Genomic DNA, 17,034 nt, shown 5'->3' with positions numbered 1-17,034 from the left:
TCCAATTTGGTGGAGGTTAATCCTACTTTCATAGGTTAGAGGGTGTGCTTCAATTATATATTTTGTCTTTCTATCATCCCCTATCTATCTCAAGATCTGAGACTTTAGAATTGACTGTAGCCTATTTAGTGATCATAATCCTATCTGTATATATTTTTGTTGGGGACAGAGGAAAAACGAATATTTATAGGACTGGCGGTGTTTTGAAGCCAGCCAGTCAAGGTAAAAGGTTGATGTGAACTCGGGTATCATTCGAGCGCCTCAGACAAAATCTGTTCACTAGTTCTGCAAATGAGCTTTAGAACTGCTTAGACAATCTAGACAAGGTGAGGTTTTGGGTGCCTTTTCCATCATTGCACGCACATTCTCAGAGGCTATTAATCTCCCTGTATAAACCAAGCCTGAGGCCGGATCAAATGGTTCAACAGAACATGCTCCCAAGTGTCCAGGGATTTAAAAGGGACTTTAAAAGACAACCCAGAGTTTAGTTAAGTTTGTGATATGTCAGAAAAAATACACGCTTGAAGTTTGCAGGAGAAAGAACGCTATTAGGGATGCAGCTTGGGACAATTTGCTTGACTCTAGCTGTTTAAAGAACAGTGCAAATTCTGGATTATTATTAATAAACTGTACTTTGCCTCAGATGATGCACCCTTCTTAATGTACCACATCGCTGCTGACAGTTGAGTCTCTCATTTTGAAGGGGTATATAACTGGGTTTGACATGGCACACTTAGTGGTTTCTTAGCCCTTCGAACGGATCTTGAATCTTGTGTTCACAATGGATGAAGTGAGAAAGGGTATATTGAGTAGGACTAATATTTTGGCACCAGAGACTGATGGGACCCCACCTGATCTTTATATGAGTAACATTGATACTTGGGCCCCGGTTTTGAAGCACACATTAAACACTGTAGTTAGGGTGGTCCCTCCAACCTCCTGGGCTACTTCAATCATTGTCCCAATTTTCAAACAAGCATTTGCAATGCAATAGGTTTCGCATTTGCGAAAGTTTGAGCTATTGGCATTGTAAATTACAATGCCTTTATTTACGACTTGGTTTTAAAAACAAATATATAAAAGGCATTGTCATTTACAATGCCAGTAGCTTAATCTCTCGTTAATGCGAGACCTATTGCATTGCAAATGCTTATTTTTTACTATAATGAACCTGTTACAATGTAACAGATAGCAGCTGTCTCCGTCAAAGCCATATCAATCACACAGTGAGGCTGACTCAGGCTACAGAATTCAATAACTTGTAATGTCATGAATGAATATGCAAGAGTATAAAATAATTCTCAAGGACATTTCTTTCTTTCAACAGTAAGCTCTAAAAATGCATTTGATTACATTGGCCTTCCCAGGCGCCAGGCTGCGTGGCACCCAGACAGGAAGTGCCCCATTGGTGCGAGCTGCGTGGCCGTGTGAATCTGCACGGAATGGGGAGTCGGGTGCACTCTGAGTGATAGTTGGCACCGTTGTCATTGGCGTGTCAATCTTTGTCTCTGCCAGCTTTAGCCCCCAAAGTATGGCACTCTCCTTGGTGGTCCTGGCAGTGCCCAGTGGATTCCAAGACTTTAAAGGAAATCTAAAACCCTGATTGGTTCGGCTGTAGTTCAGGAGTGCCATGTCTTGTGGGAAGCCACGCCAAGGTGACAGTGGTCACCTCCATGTACTCTCTAAGCCAAGCCAGGTGTGTGTACCTTTGCCACCCATTAGAGATGCCTTTGAGGGCGAATTTGGATGAAAAGGCTGGTGATGCCCGGAGCCAGGTACCTGTCTTGTGTTGTTTACTAGCCCGTGTGCCCTGGCACCCGCACCAGGGAGGGCCCTGCCAGCATTGGAATGCGCAGTGGGTGCCACTGTATGGTTTGTGTTTTTTGTGGTGCTGTCTTAAGTGTCCCCGTATCCTCTCCCCTGCCCCATGCTTCGGCCCATCAGGGACCATGACTTACCTCCCCGCCCTCGGAGGTGGCATGGACTGCCGCCGGGGGCACCTCGCATTACGCACAGAGAGTGCCCCTTTGCTCGACTTCACATCTGCTGAGGTTTGAAGGGTATCATTAGTCTGGTGTTGGAGGTCTGTGCTCTTGGTGCGAGCTAGGCTTCCCTCCACCATGTCATATCTGTGGTGGCATTGCTGCCAAGGTTTCAGATTGCCATGTGTGACATTTTCATAATTTCAGTAAAATTATGAGTGACATTTCAGCGATTATGAGTGACACTTTCTCGCGAGCAAAAATCATGCAATGAAGACGAGGGAAACTTCTAAACGTCACACAGTGAGTCTCAGACAGGCAGCACTAAGCACTGCTCACACTCTCTTTCACATTTTTATGTATATTATCACTTAAACACATGGATGTTATGAAATATGCTATTTGCCTTCCTTTTTTGCTTATCTCTCCTTCCTTTTTTTCTCTTTTCTCTTTTTCTTTTTTTCTTTTCCCCTTTTCTTCCTTGCTCTTTCTCTATACTTACTTGCGCTGTCTCTATTTTGTTGAATTCTTTTGAATCATTGACGATTTGCTCATTATTGTCATTTGGTGGTGTTGCAAACATGTATTTCTTACATGCATATTAACCCTGCAAATTGTGCATGATGTTTGTCTTTTCACCTGACTTTTGTTAGCATGTTTCATGGCCTTGCGGTAAACATGTACACTTCACATGCATGTGAACCCTGTAAATTACAACTGACGCAACAGCCCTGAGGAAGCCCAAGGCTGAAAAGCCATTTTTGGGGGCAAAATATGTGTTGGTGGCTGTACTAAAAATCTGCAACTGCCAAAGTGCGGAACTATGAACAACTACTTGGAATGTGGAACACACTAGGCACAGCACTCCACACTCCATAATGGACATAAACAACATCAGAAGATTACAACACTATTGCTCTCAGTGATGTAGTACATATTTGAATAACTCTGAAGAGAAAAGAGTTTTTTACGAAGTACACTGGATTCAATAAAAAAGGATCAGAAAAAGATTATAAACACCGCTGCTTGCTCTGGCACTTTCTTCAGTTTTATAATTAATGGGGAAGGGTCTCCCATTGCAAAGGACAAGTAAACACCTTAAATAAGTCCTCATATATATGAAGGAGTGCACAATACATCTGGACCCAATAACCCCTTCCTGTTTTAGCACTTTGACTTCTTCTAGGGGTTATCACTTCCTCTTGGCATTCTTTCTCTTATCCCACTTTACACCTTTCCCTAAGTGTGTTATATGACCCCAACCTGTATAAGTGTGCTCTGCCCTTTCCTCCCTTCAAAGAACTCCACCCATTCACTTTGCCCCTAGGACAACACTTATTCTGTCAGTACACATTTCTATAGACCAAGGCATTGTTCACATCTCACTAAAGAGGTAAATTACGGCTATTCAATAACGCTAAATCTGACCGTCACCACAGCAATATTTTTCGTCCTATCACTGGTCTACTTTTGTAGCTAAAATATTGCAGGTGTGTTTACATCTAGACTTCCAAATCATATAATTCATTAAAACAGCCTATTAAACAACTATCAATATTTCTCTCAAGCCATATCACTAAAACGTCTGTGCTCGACATCATAGACGATGCGTTCCTATAAATCATATTGAGACTCGCCTACTAACGGTGCTGGAGTGATCATTACAAAGGACACAGTAATCACCTTTGGGCTTTTCGTTTACAAAGCATGGTTTACAGGCATGTTTTTCAGTTGGATCAACTTAAATGAACCAGTACTAAAACTCCAATAATAAATGGACCCAGAAATGGAGCATCACGCTATCGTGAGAAAAGTCATCTGATGACTTTATATGGTCGGAGCTCTGATGTCCTCTTTGCTTACGCAAGCGCTACAAGAACTAATGTCTTATCTGTCATCTTACCCTCTTGCCCCTGCTTCTTTTTTTAATGTGGTCCTTTTCGCATTTTCCAGATGAGGCAACACCGACTCTCTGTTGCCCAGAAAATCCTCGCTCCCCCGTGATTCCCTTTCTGCATCCCCCACTGAGAATACCTTATTTCCAGCTAGTAAAGACCCCTTGAGAAAACCCCTTCATATACAAAAATCCCTAGTTTCCAATCCCGGAACCGGAAACTAATGGATGACAGGGACATATATTCTGGCGGAAGCGACAACGACTAGACTGCGCAGAAACAAAGGAACACAACATAGATTGTCGGCCAATGTACAGGAAAGGTTGAACTCGCTGGCCGTCGTTAGTGTTTTCACAAAAGCCTGTCTGCTGTCCCCATACGGTAAAAGTGGCAGCCATCTTAGTATGACTTGAGGGTTTGGTGTCGACTGGGCATTTATTATTAATGCAGTTTTATACAGTATTCACTCGACCCGAAGATAGTGGAACGCTTTATCTGTGCACACTTTACATTACACGAGGACAGTTCATCTTTGCAGGCACGGGAAAATTAAGAGACTTGCTCCAAACCCCAGGATATTGAGCTGAGGCTCGAACCCAGCTCCCCAGGAACCAGTAACGCGACTGTCATAGTAACATTCAGCTTCGTGTGCAGCAAAAGTGCACTTCTTAATATAAAAAAGCAGGTCCATGCTGTGAGATGTGTTCACAGTTTTAATTTTCTAGGTGTTTGGAAAATACTCAAAATAACACATTTATCGCTGTTGACGGAATACATTGGCAGTCCCCTTTCTTCGTCGACGGGAGGCGGGCTCAACTTGTTTTTAACGGAACGCGTAGGCTCAGCTGACAGCTTGTGGTGTGATTCTCGGTACGTGGCTGACAGTAACGAGTGACGGGCGAGCAAAGAAATCCGAGACAGGCCGGGGTTTGGTCTCGCATGAACATTGGTGTACAGTCGAAATACAGCCACCTTCACCGTCTACCGGAAGCAGAAAACGTATAGCAAAGGGTTGTATAATTTGTGTTGGCCGGATACAATTACCCTGCAAGCGAAACGGAGCAGCCCTCTGCATTTCCTGGCTGTACGTATAGAGTGCCTGACTCAGTTGTGGACATACGGGCCGTGTATATCAATAGAAGGAGTTCGTTGCCTTTGACAGATCTACGACTGTCCTTGATTCTGGGCCAAAATCTAACGCTATTAAGACAATTAAGTTAAACTTTTCAAAGTGTTTGGAAAAGTTGAGTTACCCAAGGAAGGGCCAGCTCGCCAAGGCCCGTTGAATCCCATCGTCGCAATCTTTTGACTGGTTTATAACTTTTCTGCACCTAAACGATGGCGGTGAACAGGAATCATTCCCAAAACGGAGGAGTAATAGTGGAGAATGGGGAGAGCGTGCTTAAGCAATGCAAAGATGTCGAGCTTACCTTCAGCGACATGGCACACAAGGCCGACCTGTTTAAGGGTACAAAGAAGGGCACCCTCTTCCTCACCCCTTACAGAATGATATTTGTGACGAAGGGGAAGGACCCTATGCTCTCTTTCATGATGCCATTTTACTTGGTGAAAGGGTGCTCTATCGAGCAACCGGTATTCGCTGCCAATCACATCAAGGGGACCATCCTCGCCGAGGCAGGAGGTGGTTGGGAAGGGCAGGCTACTTTCAAGATGACTTTCAACAGCGGGGGAGCCATCGAGTTTGGTCAACTCATGTTCAAAATGGCCACCAACGCACCCAGAGGCCCTCGAGCACCCACTACCAACTATGGCTACACGCCTGTCCCAGGAGGTTATGCACCAACACCAGGAAGTTATGCACCAGCACCAGGAAGTTATGCACCAGCGCCAGGAAATTACGCTTCTGCACCAGGAGGTTATGCACCAGCTCCAGGAGGCTACCCTGCCCAGCCTCTCAATGGGTCTTATGCATATGCCCCACCAGCCATGAATGGGTATGGGCCTGCCCCTCAGGCCATGGGATACCCATATGCACCGCCGGCAGGAATGTACCCCCCACCACCTGAGTTCAACCCCATGTTTATGGCACCACCACCTCCTTATCCTGGCCCTCCTTCCACAAATCCATCAGCACCACCAGCCCCCAACACATGGATGGAGCCCGGAATGCCAGGTGGTAGCAAAGCAGTAGAGGCAGCAGGCAGTGCATACTACAATCCTGCCAACCCACACAATGTCTATCTGCCCATGGATCAGCCACCCCCATACTCCCCAAATGAAAAGAAGAACAACTGAAGTCTCCTCTGCTGCTTCTGGATCTCCTCTTCTTTCCTAAAACAGTTTACCTCTTAGACTCTATAAAGGCAGGCGACCATCTGTTACGTTGGGGTGGTGTGGATGGGAGCTTTTGCGCTGTACTTGTTACAGATGTTGTTTATTCCTTTTCTGATCCATTTATGTTCTAACTGAGAGAAGTCAAGTAAAATGTCCTATTGATGGTTTTGCTTCTTCAGTAAAAGTAGGCCTGAGAAATGTCTTCAACTTGTAGAAGCACTAATATGTTAATGTATAAATCTGATTATTCCTCATCCGTAAGAGGTTTTTTCAGTGTCAAAGACAATAAAGCGCAATAGTGAGAACTTTATTTACCACCCTTTAGTACCCAACGGTTGCAATACATTGAAAAACATATTTGGGAATGCACAAACAAGTTAGCCTAGTAAGATTTTTTTTCTTCTAACTGCCTCCCTCCTTTCAGGTACTCCAATGCCTAGTCTCGTCTGCTATCTACAATTTACAGCAAATAGATACAACCTGAACCCCGCCCCCCTCTCCCAACTCCGCCTGTCTTATTGAGTATTATAAATGCAATCTGCTCCTTTGTACCCCCTACACGCCATCCCACCTTCCATCGGGAGAAAGAGAGTACTTGATCATTCCTGCTTCTACGGATTTTTCTTACCACTTCGGGGCACCATGACCTCTTCTGACCACAGGCTGAAATAGAAGGGTTTGGACAATACACAAGTTAATGAGTGGACTTTGTAAGCAAGAAACCAAATTATTACATTCTATTGTAACCATAGCAAGATATAAGTGTAGCCAGTATGGCTTATGTGATTTTAATGTACACATGATAAACTGTTAGACCAAGCTCTTTAATACTCTCCTGACTGCCTGTTTGCAGCTATTTCTTTAACTGATGCTATCAGAACAGTAGTATTCCTGAGTATTTTTGGAAATCTGTGCGCGACTGAAAGATGGTGCATCCCTGTTTTATGAAATTCTTCATTGGTCGAGTCGGTAATCATTGCGTGGGATTCCAGTAGGTGCGTCATTAAAAAACACTTTTGACCAATGTGTAGTCGCATTGGTGGCCTCTTCTTTGCCATTTCTATACAAGGTTCTGTGTTTTTTCCATTGTGTCAATGGTGTGACTGTTTTCTGAACAGCGTTAAGCCACACTTAAAGCAACCTGGCTGCTTCTTGAATCACAGCTTTCTGTGCTATCACAGTGTGATTGTTATTAGATTTCAAGCCAAAAACAAAACGATTCTGGATCGGGGTTGTACCCACTGGTTGACGTAAGAGACTGCACCCTAAAATAATGTAGGCACGGTTTCCTTTCTTTTGTTTTTCAGTTCTGGAAAATGTAATCCGTGATTTGTGACAGGATGAAGGAGAAGAGGGGATTTGTTCAAATCGGTGGTCATGTTTTTGTTTTTTCCATTTCTCCTTTACAAATGGATATTAGAATTGTGTTTATTGGCTGGTTTGTACAGAATTACATTTCCTTTCTATAACCAGCAGAAGCGATTCTCTGGGCAAATGATAATCCAAGATAGTTCCTGTAGGTAGGCTGACTAATCATTGTTTGTGGAGGGGAAGATACAAGTTTACAGTAGCATCCTTTCTACCTTAGTACTAGACTACTTTCTCATGCCCACATTTGAATGTAAAGGGCAACTGGAACATTGTATGGGTAGCTTTTGAAGACATTAAATGGAGAAAAAAACTTATGACATATAGTTTTTACATTTTATTAGAATTTCCAATTATAGCATGCTAAATAAATAAACTTTTAAAAAATTGGGTAGCACGATTTTCGTATAGATGTATGTTTTTACTCTGATGCAACGAGAATCTTTGATTAAATTGCTTGTAGAGCAACGTTTTTTGAGTTTATATGAAGCACCCACTTTTCAATTTCTATACATGAGAACTGAGAATACACGTAATATATATTTTTTTCATTTAGAAATGGCAGCATCAAATACAGCAGTTTTCTTCACCTGGTTTGTATATTTTGCACAGCAAGAACAGTATTCGATGCAGATTACTCTGTATGAGTAGACCTAGTTTTGTCTGCTGAGCCTATAAACTGTGCGTGACGAAATTTGTATGGAAATATAATAAACCGTATAAAATCTAGTTGTAAACACATTTATTTTGGGAGATATGACAAAAGGTAACCGTTCATTAGAGGAATCTGTTTGGGGCAAGTGGGTATGCTTCATATGATTTAGACGCTGTGTCGTTCATTTACTAGATTTATTTAGTCTTTCAACATGCAGTGTTTCTTCTTTAAACCTTGTTAGGCCTGGCACTGTGTTTTAATCTGTGGGTGTACAGATAGAGAAGAAAGGCCAATTTTTTATATGGGGCTCGCAGAGCACCAACGTAGGCAAAAGTGTGACCTGGTTTGACATGTTGAGTCATATTAGTTGAATCTGGATCTTACTGGCCAGATCAGTTGGTGTGAAAGCATCTCCATCCCAATACCGAAACGTATCTTTTATATATTTTCCACATAATCTTTTCTTTTGTATTGAAGCACAGCAATAGATCATGTTTACTTATTTACCTTTGTGGATATTGAGTAGACCACAGTTAATCTTTGATGCAAGAACAATTGAATGTGCTTGTTGGAAGCATAATACATGGAATACTACATTTTGACGTTTTTTGCACACTGATGTGCTTATGGACATGTAAGGAACCATTAATCAAAATTTGGCACTGAATTTTCTCCTTCAATAAAGCAATACAAAAAACGTGTAAAATGACTGGTACATTTTATGCCCTTGTTTACTGTTAAAAGAACTGCAGTATATTCTCATTTTAATACATTCGTGTTAATTTTTTTATATAAACCATTCTAAATAATCACTTTCTTTGGAAAATCACAGTAGAATAAGCAGGAGAATCAATTTCATTTCAAAATTGCTTCCTAATTGATCTACATTTTGTTACATGTTCAATGTGTAGAGCTTCTGAGGATGTGTCTGTGTTTCCAGTTTATGGCATGAGCCATAACGTGTTGTTGGTAATTTGATTATCTGATGTAATTGACTCCTTTCCTGTTTTTTTTCCATCTGTAAGCTAACTTTACAGTATTTTGTGAGTTAACTAGTCTCCTTATAAATATTGATCTATAAGTTCCAGCATGCTTTGTGCTGTTGGCTGAAAAAGCAGGTCTTGTTAAATGTGACCTTTATAAAGTGACAGTTGTGTGCTTGGGGACCTGACATTATTATCCTTCAATTTTTGACTGAAGCATATCACCAGGTTTGCTACTCCTAATTCTTACATTCATGACTAACCTCTTAGTAACAATACTATTCCAGTATGGATTCCTATGCTGAGTGTCAGAATGTTATCATCCGGCTGCCACTCTAAACTGCCTGTGGTCCTCACTAGGAGATGCTTTACCTTAAACAATGATTTGAAACATGCCAAGATTTGAAGCTGGCTACTTATTTTCCATTCCGGCATTGGTTGCAGTTGTTTGTTGCACTCTTGTATTAATTGAGTATCACATTTAGAAGAAGGCCTTAATTGATTTCTGATGCTCTGCTTTGAAACATATTCACCTCATGTCAGCAGGAGCTGGAAGGTCTGACTTTGGCTTGCGTAGTGTCTGCAGTTGGTCTTCTTTCAACTGCCTACATGGAGAGTGCTTTTGTTACTACTTGTGATCTTACATTCTTGCTTCCTCACAGCTAGTGTTGCAATTCATGATTATCTGCTTGTTTCTACCTTCGCAGTTACCTTCTCTGTGGGCATTCTAGTCTTATATTTAGTGTATTAGTTCCAGCTATGGTTTTTTTTGTTGCTGAGTCTGCTTGCCTATGGTTAACCTTGTAAAACTGCCCTTCCTTCTTTGTGGCTGTGTTCAGCCCCACCACCTACATCCACTCTTCTTTTTTGCTAATAATGGCAGCCTGGAGAAACAAGTATTTGCAATGCAAAAGATCTCACATTTGTGAGAGTTCGATCTATTGGCATTGTAAATGACAATGCCTTTTATGTCTTTTGAAAACCTGAAAGTGGTGCGTAAACATGCTCTTTGTACTTTAGTCCTTGCTTATGAGAAGCAAGGCTGACCATAAAAGAGGCTCAGTTAGTGCCGGACTTGCTTCTCGTAAGCAACGACTAGAAGTACAAAGTGCGTGTTCACGCAGCGCTTGCAGGATTTCAAAATGCATAAATAAAAGGCATTGTTATTTACAATGCCAATAGATCAAACTCTCTCAAATATGAGACCTATTGCATTGCAAATGCTTGTTGGGGTCTGAGACGGAGGCGGCAGCAACCATAGGAAGGGAGGGACCATGACGCCAGTCCGTGCATTTAAAAAGCAGGAGGGAGGAGGAGGAGGCAACTGCAGCCAGAACAGATCTCAGTCTTTGAAGCACAGCAAAGGTGGCAAGATAAGAGCAAAATTTATAGCCCTGTTTACAACAGAGCTCTGTAATTCACGAGCACTGGTCTCGAGTGCTCCAGCTTAAAGACTGAAATAGTGCTCACAAGCACTGAGTAACAACATATGTAACCAGGGCAGTCCTTGAAAATGGGTGAAGCTTTTAAAGCCCATGTCCCGAATACAGAATGTCTCGCAGAGACAGCACAAGTGCTGCCTAGGCGAGACCTAAAAAGGGCACTCGCTGTGTTGTGATGTTTTGTGTGTTTTTTTTGTTTTGTTTTTTTCCTTTTGGTTGGAATACTTGTTTGATTTTTTTTTTTATGTGCTGATATGTCATAATAGTATGATAGATGAAGAAAAGGATGGTTTTCATGAGAAGTTAGAGATGTCGGGGTGGTAGAATATTTGATGTACATTATGTTGGTTTGTTGTGTCCCCTTCAGGATTCTTAGATGTAGTCCCCTTTTGGGCTAATACGTAAAATTGGTGTGGGAGATGGTACTGAGGAGCCATTGATTGGCAATGTGGGATTGCCTGATTATATGGCATGTGCTAATTTTGTATATTTTGTCCAATTGCTTTATTTCAGCTCACCTATGGGAATATGAGGTTAATGTTACATATGTACCATTTCTAAACAGCCACGTACATAATTCTCACATTGTAGCCGGCATGTTTATACAAAGTAACCCTGAAAACATATTAAACGGCACCCCTAGGGGTGCTGTTTAATGTTTTCAGGGTTACTTTGTTTAAACATGCCGGCTACAATGTAATATTTATGTATGTGGCTGTTTTGAAATGGTACAATTTTCACATCTTTATAGAAGACTAGCAGCCCGTCCCGACGTTGTCCGGGGAATAAAGAGAATGTGTGCAATGGTGTTTGTTTGTTTCTAGAAATTGTATAATGTGGTAGAGGCGTTGTTCACCAAAGATATTGCACGTCGTCTTTTACCTTTGTACTTCACCCCCCTCCGCGCTTTACAATGAAGTAGGCATTTTACAATGCAGACGCACACACACAACAACGTTGAAGGGCATGCAGACGTCACGACGTGTACTAACGCTAATCTCATCACAGTGAGATTAGCGTTAGTGCACGTCGTGAGGTGTGCGTGCTGTTTAGCATTCTTGTGTGTGGGCATGTGCATTGTGGTCTCTGAACACACGCCCACCCACACGCCCACCTCAATGTTTTTTTACCCGGACAACGTTGTCAGGCTGCATGCGCCTGTGAACGCACATGCCCACCTTTTTCTACGCGGACAACGTTGTGAGGCTGCATACGTCTCTGAACTCACACTCCCACGCCAACGCCCACAAGGGACTACTTTACCCCTAATGTTGTTTGACCTTTGTAAATGTATATGGTGGCCAGATATATAGCCTATGTCCATCTCCTCAAACTCCCCTTTCCAACGGTATATTGGTGCTGTACTTCTGGAGTTTACCCGCCTCAAAGGTTCCCAGTTCTCGCTTTATAATAGTAGTATAGATGACATTCAAATCAAGTAAAATAATCTTTATTCGGTTTCCAGAAGATAAACTGTAAAAGATGAAACATGTGATAGGCAAGCAACAGGTTCTATATATGCAGACAGAGATGAAGCAGTATTTAATTGTTCCTAGGTGATATAAATGAGTAACGTTGCCGGTAGACTGTATAGTTAGTAATATGCCGTGTATTAATATGTTCTTATCGCCAAGAGTAGCGCGCTCTGAGTTCTTGTACAACGTTCCCTTCACTCCTTGTAGATTTTGCAAATTGCCCAAAGCTCATGTAATTGTTGAAAACTGCCGCCAGATTTTCTTATTCGGCCTGAGTTTCCAGTTATCCGGAGGGAAAGAAGAATGACCGGGCAACGTAGGCACAGCTGCAGACGCAGCTATATGCGTGCTCTGGTGCCACAGGGGCTTCCCGGGGCGGACCACCTCGGCTGGTAGGGGCATCCCTATGCCCCACAGTCTGCTCCCCTCCCCCTCTAAAGACCATCTGATTTGGGGGGGGGGGTCCAAAAAGTTGGAGGGCTACAACCAGCCTGCCCCGAGGTCAAGGTGAGCTCTTCCGAGGCAAGGCGCTCCTTTGGGGGGAGGGGCTGCAGTGTGTCATATATACCAGGTTGCCACAGCCCCTCATCCTCTTTGACACTCTCCCAGCGACAACAAGCATTCAGTGGTGAGCACTTTTTGGCAGGCATCTTGTCTCCCCTGCAAAAAACAAACAATCATTTACAATGCAAGTGGTCTCGCAATTACATTGTTTTTTGCTATTGGCATTGTAAATGTTTTTTTTTTCCCTTAGTTAAGCACTAATCCAGTAATGGTGTTGTAAATGACAATTTTTTTTACTCCCTGTTGACCCACGCATTCAGACCTTCATAGAAAGTGCACTACAAACGGGCACACATGCATGCACATGCTGAGAAACACACGCACCCCTTGAGACTTGGCAGAGTGATTAGATATAGCATTGTTAAGTTTACTGACATTGGGAGGCTGATAAACTGAAGGAATCTGCACGTATATGAGCCTATGTGCGCTGCTTCCCCCTTGTCTCTCACTTTTTTGTATGTTACCTTATGGTCCTAAGCAGGTCTTTGAGTGGAATGAAAAAACTGGGGTGTCTCTTAAAGGGGTGTGGCCAAACAGCGGCACCTAAACAATACAAAATACATATGCTCGTGTGTGAGCATCTTTAAAAACTTACCATAAAACAAAGCGCGTGAAAAGCTCAGCAGTGTATAAAACATATGCTCGTGTATGCGCATTTAAAAGGGCAAACTTACCGGAAAACAAAGCTTTGTGAAAAGATCTGTACTGTCCGGTGAAATGATATTGCCGCACAGAACATTTATTACAGCTTTAAACATACAACCCAATTGTATACAGTTGCAGTTGACTGTGGGAGAACAAAGCGCCGTGAAAAGCTTAGCAGTGTTCTGCGGCATCTATACAATTTCAAAAAGATTTGCTGATGTGTGCTTCTTAAAAAAGTAAATCTACCGCAGAACAAAGCGCTTTGAAAAGCACAGCAGTGCCAGATGTGATGCAAGCGCTGTACAAATTGGGCCACTTCTTATTACAACGATTACACATAGAATTGAAAAAAACAAAAAGGAGGAGAGGTGAGTAAGCCCAGTGAAATGGTATCACGGCACTGTGTGTTATAGCTAGGGCTATGTAAGTGCTGAGCGAAAGTAAGCAGCTAAACAAATTAATAAACATACACTTGTGTGTGCGTATTAAAAGGAAAACCACCGGAGAACAAAGCGCCGTGAAAGCTAAGCAGTGTCCATTGACATGGTATCCCAGCACAGAGTGTCTTTATGTGTAACTAGCAGCCCGTCCCGACGTTGTCTGGGTATGAAATAGAATGTGTGTATTTGGCAAGGGCAATTTATTTTAAAATCTCGCTGTAGACAAAATCTTTTGTTTCATTAGAATAGGGACGGAGAAGGCCCAGCTGCAGCCCTGGTTGATGTTAGCAGGCGCGTGTAATTGGTGTAGTGATCCGCCGCCTGAGCCCGGCTACAGCCCCGGTTGATGTTAGCAGGCACGTGTAATGTCGTTGAATGAGAGAGTTATCAGCCGCGGGTAAATCCGTTTAATGAGAGAGTTGAGTGACAGCGAGTAGGAGAGGCTGCAGTAATTGTCCCCGAAGGCACGCTCATTTGCGTGTTCCCCCGCTTGAGGCCCAGATGCAGGCCTGTTTGATGTTAGCAGGCGCGTGTTCCCCTGCTTGAGGCCCAGCTGCAGCCCTGGTTGATGTTATCAGGCACGTGTAATTAGTGTACTGATCCGCCGCCTGAGCCCGGCTAGAGCCCTGGTTGATGGTAGCAGGCGCGTGTAATTTCGTTGAATGAGAGCAGTAACAGCGCGCAGGAGAGGCTGCAGTAACGTTACTTACCAGGCCTCCAGGTGAACGTGTTTGTCACGCCCCCAGCACACGGCCATAGCAGACAATCTTCTGATTAATGTACGACCCACATGGCATGAAGGGCGGAACGTAGCACACGCCCCCAGCATGCCCCTTGATGCGGTGCAATTGCGTTCACATGGCATGAAGGCCGGACACACGCCCCCAGCGTGTCACACCCCCAACGTGCCCCTTGTTGCTGCGCAGCAATGTAATTGGCGCTTGTATGTACGACTCACATGGCATGAAGGGCGGACACACGCCCCTAGCGTTTGTCACGCCCCCAGCACAAGCCCACAGCCCACGATGTGATGGCTGTACCACACGCCCCCAGCACAACGCAGACTGGCCCACAAGGGACTACTTTGCTGGCACGGTTCTTTTACCTTTTAAATGTATAGAGGAGTTGGCCTAACGGCTAAGGCGCTCGACCTCGGACCTGGGGATCTGGGTTCGAGTCTTGGTAACGACGCCAAACATCTTGTGATTCTGGGCAAATCACTTAGTCTCCCCGTGCCTAACAAAAATGAATGTGTGTCCTCATGTAACATAACTGGTGCTATGTAAAGTGCTCTGATACCTGATTCAGTTTGGGTCAAGTTCGCGCTATATAAAACTCTGCAAAAAAATATATGGTGGCCGGCTGTCCTTCTGCTGCAACTGCCCTTTCCAACGCTGTATTGGGTGTCGTGATTGGTGCTGTGGTTACTGAGATTACCCGCCTCAAAGGTTTGGGCTCTCTCTTTATAATATTAGTATGGATTAGGGTGCTTCATGACAGAGCACTGGCCGGCGTACCAGTGAAGTAAACGGTTGAATACGGGAAAGTAGCTGTTAATTGTAAGTATTCTTGAACTACCATTACTGCAAAACTTCTGTTGCACCACTAAATCTGCCAAAGTAAATGCGTTCCAGCAAAAATACCTACCTTTTGCTGTGCATCGCTGAAATATACGCAACAACCAGAATTGCACATTCAACAATAAAAAAACGCCATTTCCAAGAAGCACCAAACGTATAACAATACATTATAGGTTGCTAAACATTTTTTATGATACTTGTAAAGTAAATACAAAAGCCATTAATAAAAAAATTAACCCAAAAGTGAATGCAATCCAGCAACAAGTGCTTTTTTTTAAAGGTAGGGTCAAAGCAATGAATACTCTTTATTGTATGATTAATTAAAATCTTTTACAAAAATGGCAGAAAGTGCATGTTTAGAAAAGGTAATAATAAAATCCATAAAATCTGAGGAATAAAACAAATTTAAAATGCAGGGATATGAAAAAAACGCAACACATACAGAGGTTGTCAAACGAGGGGTGTGCAAAAACTGCTCTGGGGCATTCGATTCCAACCAAAAGTTAGAATACGCATGTATATTATTGAAAGTACAGTTATAAGTGATATCGAGTGTCAATAGTGCTTGGAGCCTGATTTATAAAACTGTCACTTGTCTGTCTGAACGTATGAGCATTCCAGCAGCAGCATAAAACTTCCCAATTAGTGCCAGTTCCATTGGGACTGTGGTGGTGTAGATGTGCCTTAGAGCCTGCTTACATGATCTAACACCGTGGCATAAAAATATAGTTCTTAGATACAAGCGCCTTGGGTGCAGCAAAGCTGGGCAACAGCAAATGACATGTTCCGCAAATTATGTAGGATGTTGACACAGACAACAGCCGTAGCCACTTGATGACCAGTTTTTCCAGTGGGCTCTGTAGACTTGTATAGGCAAAGTTAAGTGCCTCACTCTCATAACATTTTGTAAAGCTTGCCTTCCAAGACCTGCTTTTAGGTAGGGTTGACGTAGTACTTTCATGTGAGTTACTAAGGCCTTCTGTGCCTAGGACTGGCCTGATCCGTTCAAGGTCTTGTTGCCTCGAGATGCTCTTGCCGCACTTTTTTATCAGAATCTTTAAGCTATACTTTGTTAGTGGTGTATCTGTAGAAGGTTCGATTGTTAGACCCAATGTTTGTTTGGCAATCAAGAGATACCTCGCCCAACGACTGTTGTTATCTAAAAAGACCACCTGTAGGGCAGCCCTGATTGTACCTGGGCAAGCATTGATTACATTGTGTTGGAGTTTGACTATGTCTCTTTTGCATTCGATGTCCATTGCTGTGATGTTAAACTCCAATCGGATCAGTGAACGCCTGGTCGTGTGAGGGAGCTTGAAGACTTTTCTATACGCCATTGTGTATAGGCCCTCCAATTTTTTGGTCAGCAGACCAGGGAAGACAAGGTGGCCATAGCTAAGTGTAGGCATTAGCTATGCTTGCATAACTTGTCTGATCCCCTCCGTCGAGTGGCTTACCAGCTTATGATGTAGTTTGCACAAGCCATATGTTAGCTCAGCTGCTTTTGCCTCCAGTCCTTTGACCTGCAGTGCTGGTCTGCAGGTATCTGTGAATTGCACTCCTAGGGTCAAAGCAATGTCCCCTGAACATTTTGCGAGGCTCCTTGCTGCAAAGAGCGTCTGTTTTAGGAAATGTCTGGTTTCCTTCTAAGAGCAGGCCATCGCAATGAGCGTCGAGCTCGGAGAGATTTCAGCACAGCAAACTCCTGTT

The 17,034-nt window shown here is 43.2% G+C and overlaps 1 protein-coding gene and 1 pseudogene across 2 annotated transcripts in view; one reads left to right on the top strand and one right to left on the bottom strand.

Annotated features, from left to right (window-relative positions):
- Positions 1-4,092, bottom strand: part of LOC144754622 (inositol 2-dehydrogenase-like) — a 190,528-nt gene extending 186,436 nt beyond the window's left edge. Inside the window, exon 1 of the mRNA XM_078642640.1 lies at positions 3,886-4,092. The gene's annotated coding sequence lies outside the window, so the exon portion shown is untranslated. The remainder of the gene's footprint in view (positions 1-3,885) is intronic.
- A 605-nt stretch (positions 4,093-4,697) lies between these two features.
- LOC144754623 (WW domain-binding protein 2 pseudogene) lies at positions 4,698-8,901 on the top strand (annotated as a pseudogene). Its single transcript, XR_013594752.1, has one exon. The product of XR_013594752.1 is annotated as a WW domain-binding protein 2 pseudogene (transcript).
- Positions 8,902-17,034: the final 8,133 nt, after the last annotated feature.

This window comes from Lissotriton helveticus, chromosome 5_1 (assembly GCF_964261635.1).
Source record: "Lissotriton helveticus chromosome 5_1, aLisHel1.1, whole genome shotgun sequence".
Lineage (NCBI taxonomy): Eukaryota > Metazoa > Chordata > Amphibia > Caudata > Salamandridae > Lissotriton > Lissotriton helveticus.
The sequence above is the reverse complement of the archived record's forward strand: the minus strand, read 5'-3'. Positions and strand labels throughout refer to the sequence as shown.